Source organism: Lygodium microphyllum, chromosome 2 (genome assembly GCF_053477565.2).
Source record: "Lygodium microphyllum isolate KBCC chromosome 2, Lygodium_microphyllum_v1.1.10, whole genome shotgun sequence".
Taxonomy (NCBI): Eukaryota; Viridiplantae; Streptophyta; class Polypodiopsida; order Schizaeales; family Lygodiaceae; genus Lygodium; species Lygodium microphyllum.
This window is the reverse complement of record NC_141136.1, coordinates 153,621,746-153,637,664: the sequence shown is the minus strand read 5'-3', so window position 1 is coordinate 153,637,664 and position 15,919 is coordinate 153,621,746. Positions and strand designations below refer to the sequence as shown.

The 15,919-nt window shown below is 38.8% G+C and overlaps 1 protein-coding gene across 1 annotated transcript in view; it reads right to left on the bottom strand.

The window, feature by feature from the left end:
- Window positions 1-8,384: 8,384 nt before the first annotated feature.
- LOC148040486 (ribosome-binding factor A family protein) overlaps window positions 8,385-15,919 on the bottom strand; it is a 49,336-nt gene continuing 41,801 nt past the window's right edge. Inside the window, exon 4 of the mRNA XM_087699708.1 lies at window positions 8,385-9,257. The gene's annotated coding sequence lies outside the window, so the exon portion shown is untranslated. The remainder of the gene's footprint in view (window positions 9,258-15,919) is intronic.

The following is a 15,919-nucleotide window of genomic DNA, read 5'->3' as shown; positions in this document are numbered from 1 at the left end:
GAAGTGTACGGCTCTTTCTAATACAGAGGCCAAGTATATTGCAGCCACAGAGGCTTGCAAGGAGGCTATCTGGTTAGGTCGTTTGATTGCAGACCTTGGTATAACAGGTCTTATGCCTATATGCATTCAGATTCTATGAGTGCCATTCAGTTGGCCAAGAATCTGGTCTTCCATGCGAAGACGAAACATATTGAGGTGAGGTATCACTTCATTCATGAGGTCGTTGAGGACAGGTCTGTTGACCTTGTCAAGATTCCTACTGAGCAGAATCCTGCAAACTTGCTCATGAAGAGCCTCACTACAGAGCGCTTTGCCTTCCTCAGAAGATTGATGGGCGTTGGATGTGATGATGTCTTTTTCCTCATCCTATTGTACATGTGTATATGTTGTACTGTCTTTTCTTTTCTTTTCTCTCTCACTGGGGCAGATTCGTGTTTAAGTGGGAGGTTGTTGGGGGTAAAGGCGCCTTGGCCTAGCCGCCAGTGTATTACTACACTGACAGTATCCGCCACTGCATACTGCAGGTGGCAGGCACCTGTCATAGTCACTTATTCTTTATTCTTTTAGTGACAGTTTGAATAAAGGAAGACTCGGCCACACATTGTGGTTGTTGGAGTTTCCACTTTTGAGTCTCTCTCTCTCTCTCTCTCTCTCTTGCTCTTACTCTCCATCCACTATAGCTCTCACTACCAAGCTTCTTCCTCCTGGGTTCTACTTCCCTTTCACTATCTTATTTTCTCTATAGTTCTTGGAAAACGAAAGTAGTGGGTTCTTAGAGAAGGAGATCAATATACAATCTTCAAGTTGAGCTTGGTCTTGAATACTAGCCTCTTTGTAACATAAACAAGCCCTTTACTTTATATAACAATGAAGAATAGTTGTGTAGGATGTAGGAAGCAAAGAATATAGATCTATATGTACTTCCATAAACCCTTTGAAAAAATAAAATGATCAAGGAAAGGAAGCAATTATGAAGAAAACAAGATATTGAAAGATTTTCCAAAAAGACATAGAGTTGCATAAAAAATAATATACTGCATTTAGAAGACACCCAAGAGACTCTTGATGAGGTAAAGATCTAACATAGAGGCTACTTTGCAATGTATAAAACTTTGTAGGCAAAGATGAAGCAATCAAATATAAAGGGCTTATTATTGTCAAATCCCATATATGTGAGATTTTCCTCAAAATCACTTTAATGAAGAGCCTATGCATGTATTAGGATAGACATTTTATATGGAAGATACATATAGCTCAATTGCAAGAGATGTGATTTACTAATAATTTATTATGATTTGGAGGCTCTCAATTCCTTGTAGTTTAAGTGTTTGAGTCCAGCCCTATATAGAACATGGAGTGTTTAAAAATTTGTCATCAAAATTGAAGTGCCAAATTACAAAAAACAAAAATTAGTACTTGATGCTTCCACCATAAAAAATGATCCAAAGTGGTTTAGTGTGCAACATGCAAATAACACATTTTCTTTGGTATCATTTTAAGTGTGTAGTTTTTGCTATCTATGGGAAGGAAGTAATGTGTCATTTCACATAGCACAATTTTCTTATTTGTCATTGTTCATTACAAATTCTCGCAAGGAAATTTAATATTTTATATTTTTCTTTGTAAATCCTATATATTTAATATTATTAATGAGTAATTAAATGAAAAATAATACATGTCCAACAACATGTGGAAGAATATAACTTGAAATAACATATGGAAGGTGATCCATCATTGGCAAAAGTGTATTTAAATGAATGTAATTCCATACCATATATGATATTCTACTATGGTGTATAATGAGCATTCCAAAGGCTTCTAAGCATATGTAGAACATATCAAAGGGTACCAATTCCAAAAGTTCTTATACATATCTCATGAGCTCTATATATGTACTTGATAAGTGGTACTGAAAGAAAGCTCTAGATAAGTACGTGAAGGACTTTGATTTCAAAGTAATACTTGACATTCCACTATGCACATTCCAAAGCTTACATTTCTACAATGCATGCTCTTTGCAGAATCATGAGAAGCTCTTGTTTTTGTATATATGCTTTGTGGACTCTACAATGCATACTCTTTGCAAAATTGTACAAAATCTTATTTTTGCATATATGCTTTGCATGGACTCTACATCCTAGAGCAAAAAAGGATGAATCTATAAAGTACTAAAAAAAGTTCTAGATGATGGAAAAGATATACCCACAAAGCTCTCCATAGGAGGTATTAAAGCAAGGAAATTACTATCTGCACCATCCCAAGATAATGATCCTCTAACTTATTGATAAGACAATATCTATCAATGCTAACATCATAGGATGTGAGATTTGTCAATTGCATAGTATAGTAATTGGAAATGCATTCCTAATATAGTAGTGAAACATGTAGATTGAAGATCAGGGATTGGTAGAATGCAAAAGCCGAATGCTTGAACACCTTTGGATACAATGTTTAGATTTTTCCATAAGCTAGTATTGACAATAGTTGACCACAAATTCTTTTAAACAACACTTGATGAATTTGAGAAGTGTTCAGTCAATTTATTGTATCATAGTAGAAATTTAAAAAATATATGTAATCGATGGGTGTTATGTATGTTCGAGTAGATTGTTACACTCACATTCAAGCTTTCAAAAGAATGTAATATTCCTCAATATGATCCGTCCAAGGAATGGAAAAAATACATTACTAAGCATGATTAAGCTACTTCAAACATACAAGATATGGTGGAGGGCAAGGGAGAGCTAATAGCCAAGAAGAATTACATTAGTGGACTTAAACATAATGGAAGATCCAACTCAAATATCTACTATCCACTAGGCATTGGAACATATAAACAAAGAAAAGAGAATAGCTACATAATAGCAATCTAATGCACGAGCTAAATCATGCAAAATAGCGACAAATGAAAGAAAGATGTGAAAAAATCTAGAAAGACACAAGTTGTATGTAAACTCAAGAGATGTAAAACTACTTAACAAAATCAAGGCCCAATGCAATACATAAATACATTGTTTTCAAAATACATGAATACATTGTTCTTAAAATACATCAATATAATGGTGTCTAAATACATCATTGAATCCTTTGCTCCTTCTATTCTTTCCCTTTTTGGAGGTGGATTCGCTTCTTATTATAATTATTGAACAACACGAAGTGTCATTTTCAAAGCCTTATTAGTTCTCTCTTTCTATTTTCACTCAATGGGATCACGGATCCCACAAATAGGGTATGTTAGAAGGTACCTGCTCCACATAGTCTACAACTTAGGTCCTTGTCCAAAACTGCACATTGCTGAGCTACTTCTCTAAAAATATTGCTTAGATGCATTCCTTCCCAAATGATAAGCTCCTAAATAGTTTGATAGATTTTCAAGGCAAAGAATACAAAGTCAGCCTTGCTGGTTGAACATTTGGCATGAAAAATTGTAAAACTTGGAAACCTTATTGTCCCTATATAGGTTCTAAGTGTGAAATCCTTGCCTAGGCCCTCAACCTACTTCCCTTTGCCTCAACTTACAAAGTTATCTTATGCAACTAGCAGTGACACATTGAAATATATATAAGGAACTCACATAATAGTTATCTGAATTAAAAAAAATGACATTGCTATCTAAATTTGCATAATAGCTATCTAAATTGAAAAAAGGAAAAATGTGAACTTACACAATTGTCATTTGAATTGAAATTCAACAATGAGTACTTTTTTTAATTCTCGCCATCTTCCAACATCACTTCTACAAGTTGATAGTTTTATTATCAACTTGAATATAGCATTTCTCTCAGATGTTCCCATAACTATAAGCCTCATCCTTGCTATATATCCTCAAATGTTTCTTTTATTGGGAGGTTATATTCATGGTACATGGCATTATCATACATCATGATAAATGTTTCCACCACTGTAAGGAACTCACTTTCTTTGGCATTAAAATCTAGCAATGAATAATCGTCTATTTCATTCTCCCCTATAAAGTTATTGCCCTCCTTAAATTTCCATGCAATGATTGCTAGGAAGTAGTCCTCTCTCAAGTTACCTTTGGTGCAATTTTGGAGTTGTTTTGCTAAAAGTACAATGGCTATATCCTCTTTATTTTGTAGTCATTATGACAAGTGCCTCTAGTGCTTCTAGTGATAGTGCTATCTTTAATATTGATAAGTTAGATGGCAACAATTTAACTATTGGAAGACAGATTTAGCAAGTTTTGGTCCAAAAGGAGTAGGTTAAGCCATTAAAATGCAAAGGGATAAAGTTAGAAGACCTTGATATTGACACTTGGGAGAATCTTGATGAACTATGTAAGTCCACGATTACCTTGTCTTTGTTTAAGCAAGTCTATTTTAATGTTATTGAGACTACAAGTAGTGCATGGAAGTTATGGGAAAAGATGCATGATTTTGCAGTTGTACTAGCTCAAGAAGCTTGTGGATCTTTATAGGAAGGAAGGAACTTCTATGTCAAACTCATTTTACATCGCAAAGAAATGTCTTTGATGACAATATTATGTGTATATTCTTACTTGTCACTCTCCTTGAGTCATGGAACACATTTCGTACTACCATTAGCACTAATGCTCATGAGGGTGGCTTTACATTCTCAGATGTAGAGGGAGCTTTACACACTGAAGAGGTTTCACATGAAGAATGTTGATGCAACCCACACCTCTCATGCTCTTATAGTTCAAGGCATGAATGATGCTAGAGGTACTTATGACCATTGTGATAGAGACCCATAATAGAATAGGTTTGAGTCTAGATCTCGTGGGTAGGCTCGTAGTAAATCCTCCTATCGTAAGTCTTCACTAACATATCATTATTGTGGGTAGTAGGACACATACGGCCACATTGCATAAGGTCTACTAGGATAGGGGTGACAAAGGCAAAGAAAAAATGTAGGATAATGCAAAAATAATTGGATGATTAGTGCATCACGAAATCCAGTCCATATGGAAGAGATTAATGCATTGGAGTTTAGATGACTACATATTTACTACTTCTTCACTTGGTGCCATACAATTGTTTGAGGGTTAGTAGTCCTCCTCTCATTGTTGGTTACTTGATTTGTGGGCTTCCTTTCATGTGATCCCACATCGCAGTTGGTTTTACACTTGCTATACCATTTTATGTTTTATACGACTAGGAGATGATCATATATGTGATATCATTGGCATTGGTGATTTTTGCTTGGAGTTTTTTTACAAGTACTGATTATGTTTTGAATGATGTACATCATGTCCTGGCAATGACAAAAAGCCTTCTCTTTGTTGGACAGTTGGACTCTTGAGGAATTGTAGCCAATCGAGTTTATTATTGATGTGATTGATGTTATGCATGGTTTGACTGGAAAAGAAGTGTACAAAGGTAGGAAAAAAACATATCTTGTAGAGAATATGAAACATCTTCACACTTATGCTAACCTTAACAAGCTACCTTTGTCAACTTTATGTTAGAGAAAGCCGTTAATAAAAAAGTTTCAAACACATATGCAAAGTGGTCATTGAAGAATAACATTATGTGAGTTAATATAATTTTTCATCAATATGTGATGCACACACTTTGATGTGATAATTGGCACATATGAGACTCTACTTGTATCCAACAAAACTTGACTATTACTATATACAAAAATCAATGGAATTGGTTAAAGAAGGAATAAATAATTCTTTGATGACATTGAACCTACAAGACTAATAACTAATGACTTCAAAGCATGCATTTGAGCTACTAGTCCTAATGTTGTTATGAGAAGAGACACATATGCATGATTAATAAAGATATTACCATCCATCATCACAAGATTACAAGTAGCACACTCCCAAACTAATACGAGAGGAAAATATTTTTAGAAAAAGAAGAAAAACTAACAAACCTATAAATGTAACAATGGATTGCGTTCCAATTTGTATTAATAGCGAGTTCTCGAAAATGAGTGTTATCATGTAACCAAGTTAATCATGCTTGAGTCGGGAATAATATCCATATGGATTACATTTGCATTAATAAAAAAGCTAAGATGGAACATGGGATCATTCGAAATGTGATACCAAGGACAAAAGATACTTAATTCTTGGTTGAGAAAAGGCACTTACAAGCATTGCTATCATATTGGGTTAAATTGAATATTGTTGATAATCTTGGAGCTAAGAGACATTACTGTTGTCAACATTTAAGTGAATCAACCAATGCTAGACTAGAGAAGCTTCCGAGGACAAACACTCTAGTACATGGGCATGACCCAATGTCACAAGCAATTGATCACAATGGTTTACCTAAGATTTGACACCTTCCAAAGGGACATCTACGGATAGCATGTTGTTTGAAAAAATATTCTATTGTCGACATTTCCAGCTTGGTTCAAAAGAGAACCACGTGTGATGAACCTTTTGCTAGTCTGTTTTAAACCATACCAAGATGGGAATTGATGCATGAACACTACATACAAAAGGTGTGCAAAGCTAATGAACATCCAATACTACAATACAACATTATTAGCAAATATGAGTTGAAGGACAATGGAGTTGAATAGAACATGGTCAAAAGTAGAAGAGAGCAAAACGTTCTCACTACCTTCAACCCACATGACTAGAAGGTTGGATGCCACTAAGCTCACACATGTAGGGAGGAGTATCGGTAAGGATTGGTAAGGGATAGAGATAGACTTTGCAAAGGCCATCAAGAGGACATGTATGAGACTGAGAGCCACTATGATGATATGTGAGCTCTCTATGGCAAGGGGAAATTTATGTTGTCTTCTAAAGGTCATAGAGCATCCAAGGCTCAATAAAAAAGCAACATTGTCCCTTGTGCGCATCAAGCAATGGTATGGCCATTTTTTGTTTCTTAGGTGTACTGTTACTTCATGGAAGACTTTAGTGAAAACAATTTGCTAAGTGGCCTACAAACACATACCAATCCAAAACATCCCTCCAATAGAGTTGCATTAACAAAGTGTTCCTCCTAGTCTTGGTTGGCTCAAGTATGGAACAAGATTTCATCTTTACTAGTATTGTGGGTACTAGAGAAGAGCTTGCTTAGACATGGATAACGAGTGTTGCTTGGGATGATGAATGTCCCAAGGATATACTCAAGCATGACTACCCTATCTAGATATCATCTTCCACTTCCAAATTGCATTGAGAGGGGGGTGGCTACTATGATGGAAGTTCTCAAATGAAATTTCCACATTCCAACAAGTTCCAAAGGACTCATGTCATTAAAAAAAAGATATGCATTTTGTGGGATCAAAGAAGAGAATCCTAGAACTACTTGAGCTACCTAATACTAATTAGCTAGAAGTTATGTTCCGTCGTGAAACAATCAAGGCATTTTACACAAGAATGTTAAATGCAAAGGGAAGCGAAAGCAGCAAAAACCATATGCATACCAATCCAAGTTGATACACTCGATAAAAGGTTCTGGTCCTTGGTTAAGAGTACATCCTCCTCAACAATATTGTGGGCTTTTTATGACTTCTCTTTGGTTGGGCATATATTTGATGCATTCACACGTAGGTTTGGGGATAGCGTTAGGAACTCTTCTAAAAGCATGTTCAGCGAACATTCACATGAATAGGAGAGAAGAAGCTTAGGGGTGTGATTTAAGGAACGTCAACCTTTTAGAAATCGGCATTAGAGTAAACAACAAACAAGTAAAGAACATAATGCCAAGAGATTAAACAAACATTGAAGTGACTAACGATCCCAAGTGAACGTGTGATGCAACTACTCAACATGCGATGCAATTACTCATTGCAGGCCTTGTGAAGTGAGTGCCTACTGCCATTTGAGCATACGATATCTCAAGCACACGGACGTACAGAATAGTATTCACTCATTTACAAGCCTACAATGTGGAAGCAAAAATCTACTTCCTATTACAGTACTGCTCTGATTCTATCCCATAATATTCCACACTATGTTATAGATGGAAAGCAGTCTTCCTCTAACTAAGAACTCGTAGCTGATGGACCACCTTAGAGGTGCCTTTCACCCCTTTGATTGCCAGGCAGCTTTGTATTACAGTAATAAAAATTGACAAGAACTTCAAATACACCAAACAAGCCAAAGGCACGGAGGTATGAAGACTTGCCACACAAGAATTCTGGAAGGATACTATTGTAGATTTGTATTTATAACGTCGTCATTCGCACTACAGCCCTTGGCTCCCACATTGGCCAAAAGAAGTGTGAGCACACTGCAAAGCTAAATTTCCTGGGCCATAATGTCAGGACTAATTACAAGAGCTCCGCAAAGCCTTCGCACTACCACCGAAGTTAATAAGAGGAAGAAAATTAAATTTGGAACATAGTCCATAATAGCAAATGACAAGTTAATGCAAATTGTAAACCTTCACTGAAATGGGAGATTATTAGGTCTTTTACTAGAATACAATGTTGTGTTTTGTCGTTCACATATCTCATGATTCCTTGCAATGGAATGCCACTCAAGTGAATTTTGCTTTTACTTCAAGGCCAGCCACTTTACTTTCAATGCCTTACTCCTCGCAAGTAGTTCAGTACAAAATTCAGTATTAATGAATGTGAAGTGGAAATAACGTTATTTTAAGTTCTTGGATAAGAGACATTCTTGCAGCATTTCTAGTTCCAGTCATAAAGATGACACTGCAATTTTAAGTTCTTGGATAAGAGACATTCTTGCAGCATTTCAAGTTCCAGTCATAAAGCTGATACTGCAATTTTACAGCACTAGCAAGCAAAAGCAAATTGTATAGTTCTTTGTAGTCTAACCAGTCTTCATGTGCATTTCTGCTTGCCAATATGTATAGGTAGAAGAATAGGTTAAGAAACAAGTTTTTTGGAAGCCCTCTTCACTAACCATGTGGCAGAGGTGGGCCAAGCCAAATGAAGAATAAGATGGATTTCTGTCCTCTATACATACTACGAGAAACCTTATCCACATGCCAGAGGACATGAACTCCAGCTACATCTGCTTTGTCTGATAGAAAAGCAGATTCACTCTTTGAGATAATAGCCTCCTTGTTCAAAGCTCTTTTACAGTTTTCTGGCAATCTTGTGACCAGCAATTTTTGGGGCTTCTTTGGCCATATCATGGAGATGCTCGACACAAAAAGATCTAATTATTGATTTTTGGAGTTGCATACTAGACAAATCACTCATGCAAAGGACGATTTCTCAGCCAATAACTGGTTCCATGCCTGGACCATACTGCTCTTGTCTGGACAAATGAAAGATCTACAGAAGTGTTGCATCCTTGTCAAAGGTACAGCCTCTCCCATCCCCTGAAAAAGAAAAACACACAAGCATAGGATTAAGCACACTTCTATCTGTAACTAATACAAACCCTTTAGCTAAAATATCATAGAAAGCTTTGTCTATATAGAAACACAAGGGCATTGTCCCACCACATTTAAGTTCAACAAATGGCGTAAAAGGCACTCATTAAGTCATAATACATGCAAACTCCGAGTCTCAGACTTGGCTGAAACAATTCTGCAGTGGAAGATACATCTGGCAATAAAAACTTTTAATCACGTATGACAAAAGACCATTTTGGAATGACGCAAAGTGAACAAGTTAGCCTAACCATATCCCTCTATCTTTTACATAATGATGGACACCTGAGCCTACACCAAAACTTCTAACTTCATGTATGTAGCTTTGATTGCCTAGTGTGTCTTCAACCAATAACCAAAATCTCAAAATTACAAATTCTATAAAAATGATAGGTATCTTAAATCCGGTTCTGTTACAATAAGGGCTCATTAGAGCTGCTTTAGGAGCTACCAGCTTCAGTAACTCTCCAAACTGAGACCTTCACTAAAGCTGGACATGAGCACTCTACACAGTCTATTAACTCGTCCTTGACGTCTAGGGTCCTCTTGACTGAGCCAGGAGTTACAGCTGGAAGCCTAGAGCAAAAACATGCTGATCATGGAAAACCAGATACTTGGTTGTCACCACATTGTCTGGTGTCAAGGCTCAATTAACGACTCGAGCCTGTGACATAGGAGAGGTAGCACAACGAAACCGAATACCGAACCTCGAACTCCCATGTCTCGAGGATCAGGGCAGAGATAATGAGCTGGAGAGTGTCGTACTCTTGACGGATCCCAAAACACAACAAACAGATTTGAAGGTGGCTGGCAACAGGAAATGTGGCTCAAGTGTGGTTGGATCAGTAATAGATGGACTGAATCAGGGCAGAATCAGCAAAACGTTGATACGGTGATGACATGGCAGCACTAGTGGTGTCAAAAACAGCACAACACTGAGCTGGTAGGTGACGTTAGCATCAAACACAGGCTGTAGAGGGGCAGACAGCAGTAAATGCAGCCTTCTAGGGCTGGAGGCAGCAGGCGGCTTGTATAGTAGTAGACAGCAGTCACCTTGCTGTACAGCAATGAGAGAAGGGCTGGAAAGAGAGAGAGATGGTGAGAAGGCTGGACAGCAATGGTGGGGAGCTCTGGTTGAGATCTCCGCGAACGGGGTGTGGACAGCAAAGCTCTAGCACATGCAAACTACAAAAACTAGATTGGCTGAATGCATAGTTTGCCTTTGTCTGACATACGGATGGGTTCGTACGTGATTTTGGGTGCATTTTTTCCACCCATCCCGCGACAAAAACCGGTTATGCAACATGATTTTGGCGCATTTTTCGTAGGGGCCCACGGCAACATTTGGCAAAAAGGGATAGCTTGTGGACTTGGGGCTCATTTGCACGCATTCTCAAGTCTCATTCTCTCCTCAAGGCTCATCCCCACCCTCTTGTCTTCAAGCATCATCTCCTCTTCCCATCTCCTCTTCCCCCCATCCCCTCCCTCTTCATTGTTCTTCCATGTTCCCCCCATCCTCTCCCTCTTCAAGCATTATTGTGATCCGCCGATTGAAGCGACGAGTCTCGACTCTCTTCTCTCCATTGAGCCTCGCCTCAAGGCCTTGGCATCATGACACATGAGAAGCATGAGGCCTTTAACTTGCATGCCATCCATGTGGGGAAGGACACAAAGAAGTCCAATTCCCACCATTGGACATGCAAGTATTGCCGGAAGCACCACACAAGTGGTGCAACCCGGCTTCTTCAACATCTTTCCAAGATGGGGGAGAAAGTTGCTGCATGCAAGGTGATTCCTCAACACATTGAGGAGGAGATTCTTGCCAAGATGAGAAGGGGATCCACTAGAGGAGGAGGAAGTGGCACATCGGTGACAGCACCCACACCTATGTCTACTCATGAGGAAGCGTCAAATGTAGACGTATCTTCAACTGATACAAGTGAGGTCTCCACCATTGGTGGTGCCGACTCCATATCCACTTATAGCTCTAGCATTGGCAAAAGGTAAAGATTTGAGGCTCATGCAACATCGGAGAGGCAATCCTCTCTCTCTTAAGCTCCCGGTCATATGCTTGAATTGGTTGCCTTTCTTAGAGAAAAGCAACGACAAGTGGACATTGAGATTGCACACACAGTGATCAAGTGTAATCTTGCATTCAATGTCCTAAAGCATGAGCAATGGTGAGAATAAAGGCAATGACATGAGCATGAAGATGGTGAGAAAGCGGTGTTACGTACAATGACATGAGGACGAAGAAGATTGATGAAGAGGAGAGGATTGATAAAGCCCTTGATCCTATTCGGGCCACATGGACAAAATACGGTTGCTCTAGTCTCACCGACGGATGGGGAGACCATAGGAAACGGGGCATCATCAACGTACTCCTTTCTTGTCCACTTGGCACATATTTTTTGTAGGCCCTAGACATTGGCAAGAGGGGAAGCAAAAAGATCGGCACATTCATCTACCGCCACATTCAGCAAGCTGTCATTGAGGTATGCGTTGTCTTTTAAAATTTTAAAGTTGTTGCTTTCATTATTATAATTTTTAATTAATGTCCCTCCAAAGCTTTTCTTATCATAATTTTGAATTTGTGCCAAATATGATGTGGTTGTAGGTGGGCTTGCCAAATGTGGTGCAATACCGACAATGCATCCAATTGTCGATGCATGGACTATTTACTTGAGACCGAGTTTTCTTTGATCGTGTAAACTCCATGTGCAACTCATTGTTTGGACTTGCTCATGGAAGACATTGGGAAGCTCAAATGGGTGAAGAGGGTGGCGCATAAGGCTACATCAGTTGTTGCCTTCTTCACAATGAAGGTGAAGGTGCTTGCAATGTATCGCGAGCATAGAATGTTTGAGTTGAAGTCTTCTTCATCTGGCTTCATTTATATGTGGTTGCTGTTTGAGTGCCTTTATGAGGTGTTGTCGACCCTACGTCAGATAGTAGTGTCCACTCTATGGAATGAGTGGGAGGAATGAGCATGAAACATAGGAGGTGAAAGCCATGCAGCACTTGTGCCTCGATGAGTAGTTTTGGTAGAGATTGTGTGGGATGTGATTGTTGTGACTACCTTTTATAGGATATTATGTATGAGTGATTGCAAGGAGTCCACTATGGGCCTTTTTATTCACTTCTTTAGAGCAGCATTGGTGGAGGCATGGGCTTGCACGGTGATCACGGAGTCACAATGTGCACACATCATTGACATAATAGAGAAGAGATGAGTATGGATGCGTAAGCCTATCCATGGATTTGCAACACTATTATATCCGGCCTTCCAAGTCTCCAACAGTCATGGATGATAGAGAGTTGCATTCAAACCAGCTTGTATATCTCACTCATGTGGTCCCCGTGGATGACCACAACACAGTTCTAGAGGAGCTTAGATGCTATGCGGATTAGAGAGGGCATGTGACTTTTGCTTCTTCCACTTGTTGGAGAAGAGAGTCACTTGTGAAATCTCTCTTTTGGTGGCATAATTTTGGATATGTGTTGCAAACTCTTCAACCCTTAGCCATGAGAGTCCTTACTCAAGATTGCTCTTTAGATGCATGTGAGAGCAATTGGAGTGCCTATTCTCTCATTCACACGAAGATTCGCAATTGGCTTAGCACACGGCAATTAGAGCGACTAGCCTATTGCTGCACTAACTTGTGCATGATGAAAACCATGATGACCATGGATAGTCCAAAGGAGGTAAACACTTATCATTTTGGTTGGTTAAGTTTAAATTTGTTGTTTTCAATTTTATACAAGTTAACAAATTTAGTATTTATAATCTTATGTGCACTGTGTGGGTGAATGTTGATACATTCAAGTTGACAGATAACACTCTTTTGAGTGTATACCAAGAGGTTGATGCAGAGGGGGAGTGGATCTATACGGAGCTCTATAGAGAGCTCATAGCAGCAGACACTCGTGACACTCACAAGTCAAGCGTGCTCATGGGCGAGAAGTTCGAGTTTGAGTTGCAATAGTTACGAGTAGGGGTATGGTCATTTAACGCCCTCTGAGATCAACGAGGGGTGGTTCGAATGGTTTGCAGATATATGTGAGGCGAAGCTCTGATAGCTCTCATCCCATGCTTGATGATGACATTTCCCCCTTGCCTATAGTTATACATCCATTGCCTAGGGAGACATCATTTGATGATGATGGCAATCTCATTAGTAAGGATGAGTACGAGTATCTCATCATCTGATGGAGAGGGGTCATCTTCAAACTCTCTTGATGGGCGCTTTGATGATGATGATTATATCCAGATTGACAGATTTCACTCTTGACTCTTGAGTCTGTTGTGATTCGTCCAACTCCTAACTCCTATGACAGTTGTATGATGTATCATGTATGATCATTGATCTCATTTTGTAATGGCATTGTTATAGCCTATTTTCACTTTAAACGTGTGTTTTATCATTTATAGTTTTTAAAAAAATTAAGTTAATTTTTTTCATACTAATATCGTACCGTACCTTATAAATCATAAGGTACCATTTAGTACCGTATTTTATCATACCATACCATATCGTACCTTTCATACATGACAACCATGGCTAAATGGAGAACAGCTTGTCTATTTACAGAAAGTTTGAAGCCTCACAAATTAAGGTTTGCATGTAGGACACTAAAACTCTCTAGGACCGTGTTTATTTTTAAGAAAAGGGTTTAATTCATTAACTAATTTGAGTTTTGGGGCTGTTATATTAAGGCTAATGCATTTTTTGCTCAACACACAACGCTCAAGATCAGTCTTCGCTGGACGACACACGTCGACACCTCCCTTAGCCCACTCCCTCAAGAGCCACCACTTGTTGGACAGCTCTCCCCTTGAGCATATTGCACACACTTTCCTTCATTTAAGACATACATTAATTCACTTCAAAGTTTTTTTCTATGTTTGTGTTTACATTTGCGTTTTTGTTTTCTGTTTTTGTGTTTGCGTTTTGTAGTTTGTGTTTTTGCAGTTGTGTTTGAGTTCTCTAGGACCGTGTTTCTTTTTAAGAAAAGGGTTCAATTCATTAACTAATTTGAGTTTTAGGGCTGTTATATTAAGGTTAATGCATTTTTAGCTCAACATACAACACTGAAGATCAGTCTTCAGTGGACGAGGCACGTCGACACCTCCCTCAACCCACTCACTCAAGAGCCACCATCTATTGGATAGCTCTCCCCTTGAGCATATTGCACACACTTTCCTTCATTTAAGACATACATTCATTCACTTCAAAGTTTTTTTCTATGTTTGTGTTTATATTTGTGTTTTCTGTTTTGTGTTTTTGTGTTTGCGTTTTGTAGTTTGTGTTTTTGCAATTGTGTTTGAGTTCCCTGTGTTTCAGTCACGGGGGTACATTGATTGCCTTCTTTTGCAAACCCTAGCATATTTCCACATGGTATTAGAGCCAGTACTCTTCTAAAGAGTTACCTAAGGCTATCATGGATTGCTTGGTTTCTTCTTGATTACACTTTACATCACATGCTAATTCACAATGGCTCGGTCCATTCCATCTTCGGATCCTCTGGTATTTCCTCGAACTATTGCAATGGAGGCTCTATTGAGGCATTATGGTCTTGATTTGAAGGACAATGCTCCTACTAACCTTCTCGAGGTCCACCTCTTCTTCATAGGTGCATCTTAGTTTGAGCACTCCGCTAATAAGACTGATACTGATCACCAATCAATTAAGGAAAGACTATCCACTTGGGACACAGTCCAAAGTTCAAACTCTTCACAATCTAGCCCAATGGCAGGTTCATACAATGCATTTTAGTGCGAGTCTCATTATGTCTACACTACTCCTTTAGTTATGTAGGGACCGACTGTACATCGCTTAGGAGACCCTAGTCAATATTGGTATGGATTAGAAGAAAACTCTATGTTCACAGATGTTCCAAAGGTAATCCTACATTCTCTTTCATTTGAGCATGAGTTTGGTGCTTTCCATTCACCTTCACACTTCCCGCCCTTCTCTCCCACTTTCCCCTCTGAATAGGTTATCTAGACCTTCACTTTAGACTTAGACCTTGAATAGGTTATCTTGTCTTAGCTCACGTTGTCTTTGATATACATTTAGGTTTTAGGCCATCACTCGACACTCAAAGGTGTACCACTTTGCGCCCTAGTGTTTTGTTGTTGGGAATGCTACTTGCGCATTATGCATCTTTCCCATACCTCTCACAAGTGCATCACTCTCTTTTCTCTGGTCTTGTTGTTTGGGAAATCCCCCTCTTGCACACTATACCACCCTTGCCGATTGCTCGAATACATGAAACCCCTTCATGTGATATTGAGTCCCCTCCTTTGAAGAACTCAAGGAGTGGACAAGAATCACCAAGCCACTTAGACCCATTATCACCTTTCCCGATTGATCCTGAACATAGACCATGTTCTGATAGTGATGTTCGATCTCCTTCTTTGAAGGAAAAAGGAAGTGGTAAAGTCCAAATCTCACAAAGACCCTCTTGGCATTACTTGCCTAAAAAGAAAACATTTTGTACACTTTTCCAAAAACCTGGCCATATAAGATGATAGTTATCGCTCAAAGGCCTCTCAGCCCCTTTCAGCAGCAGTTGTAGTGTCATTCCAAGACAATTGAGAGGGG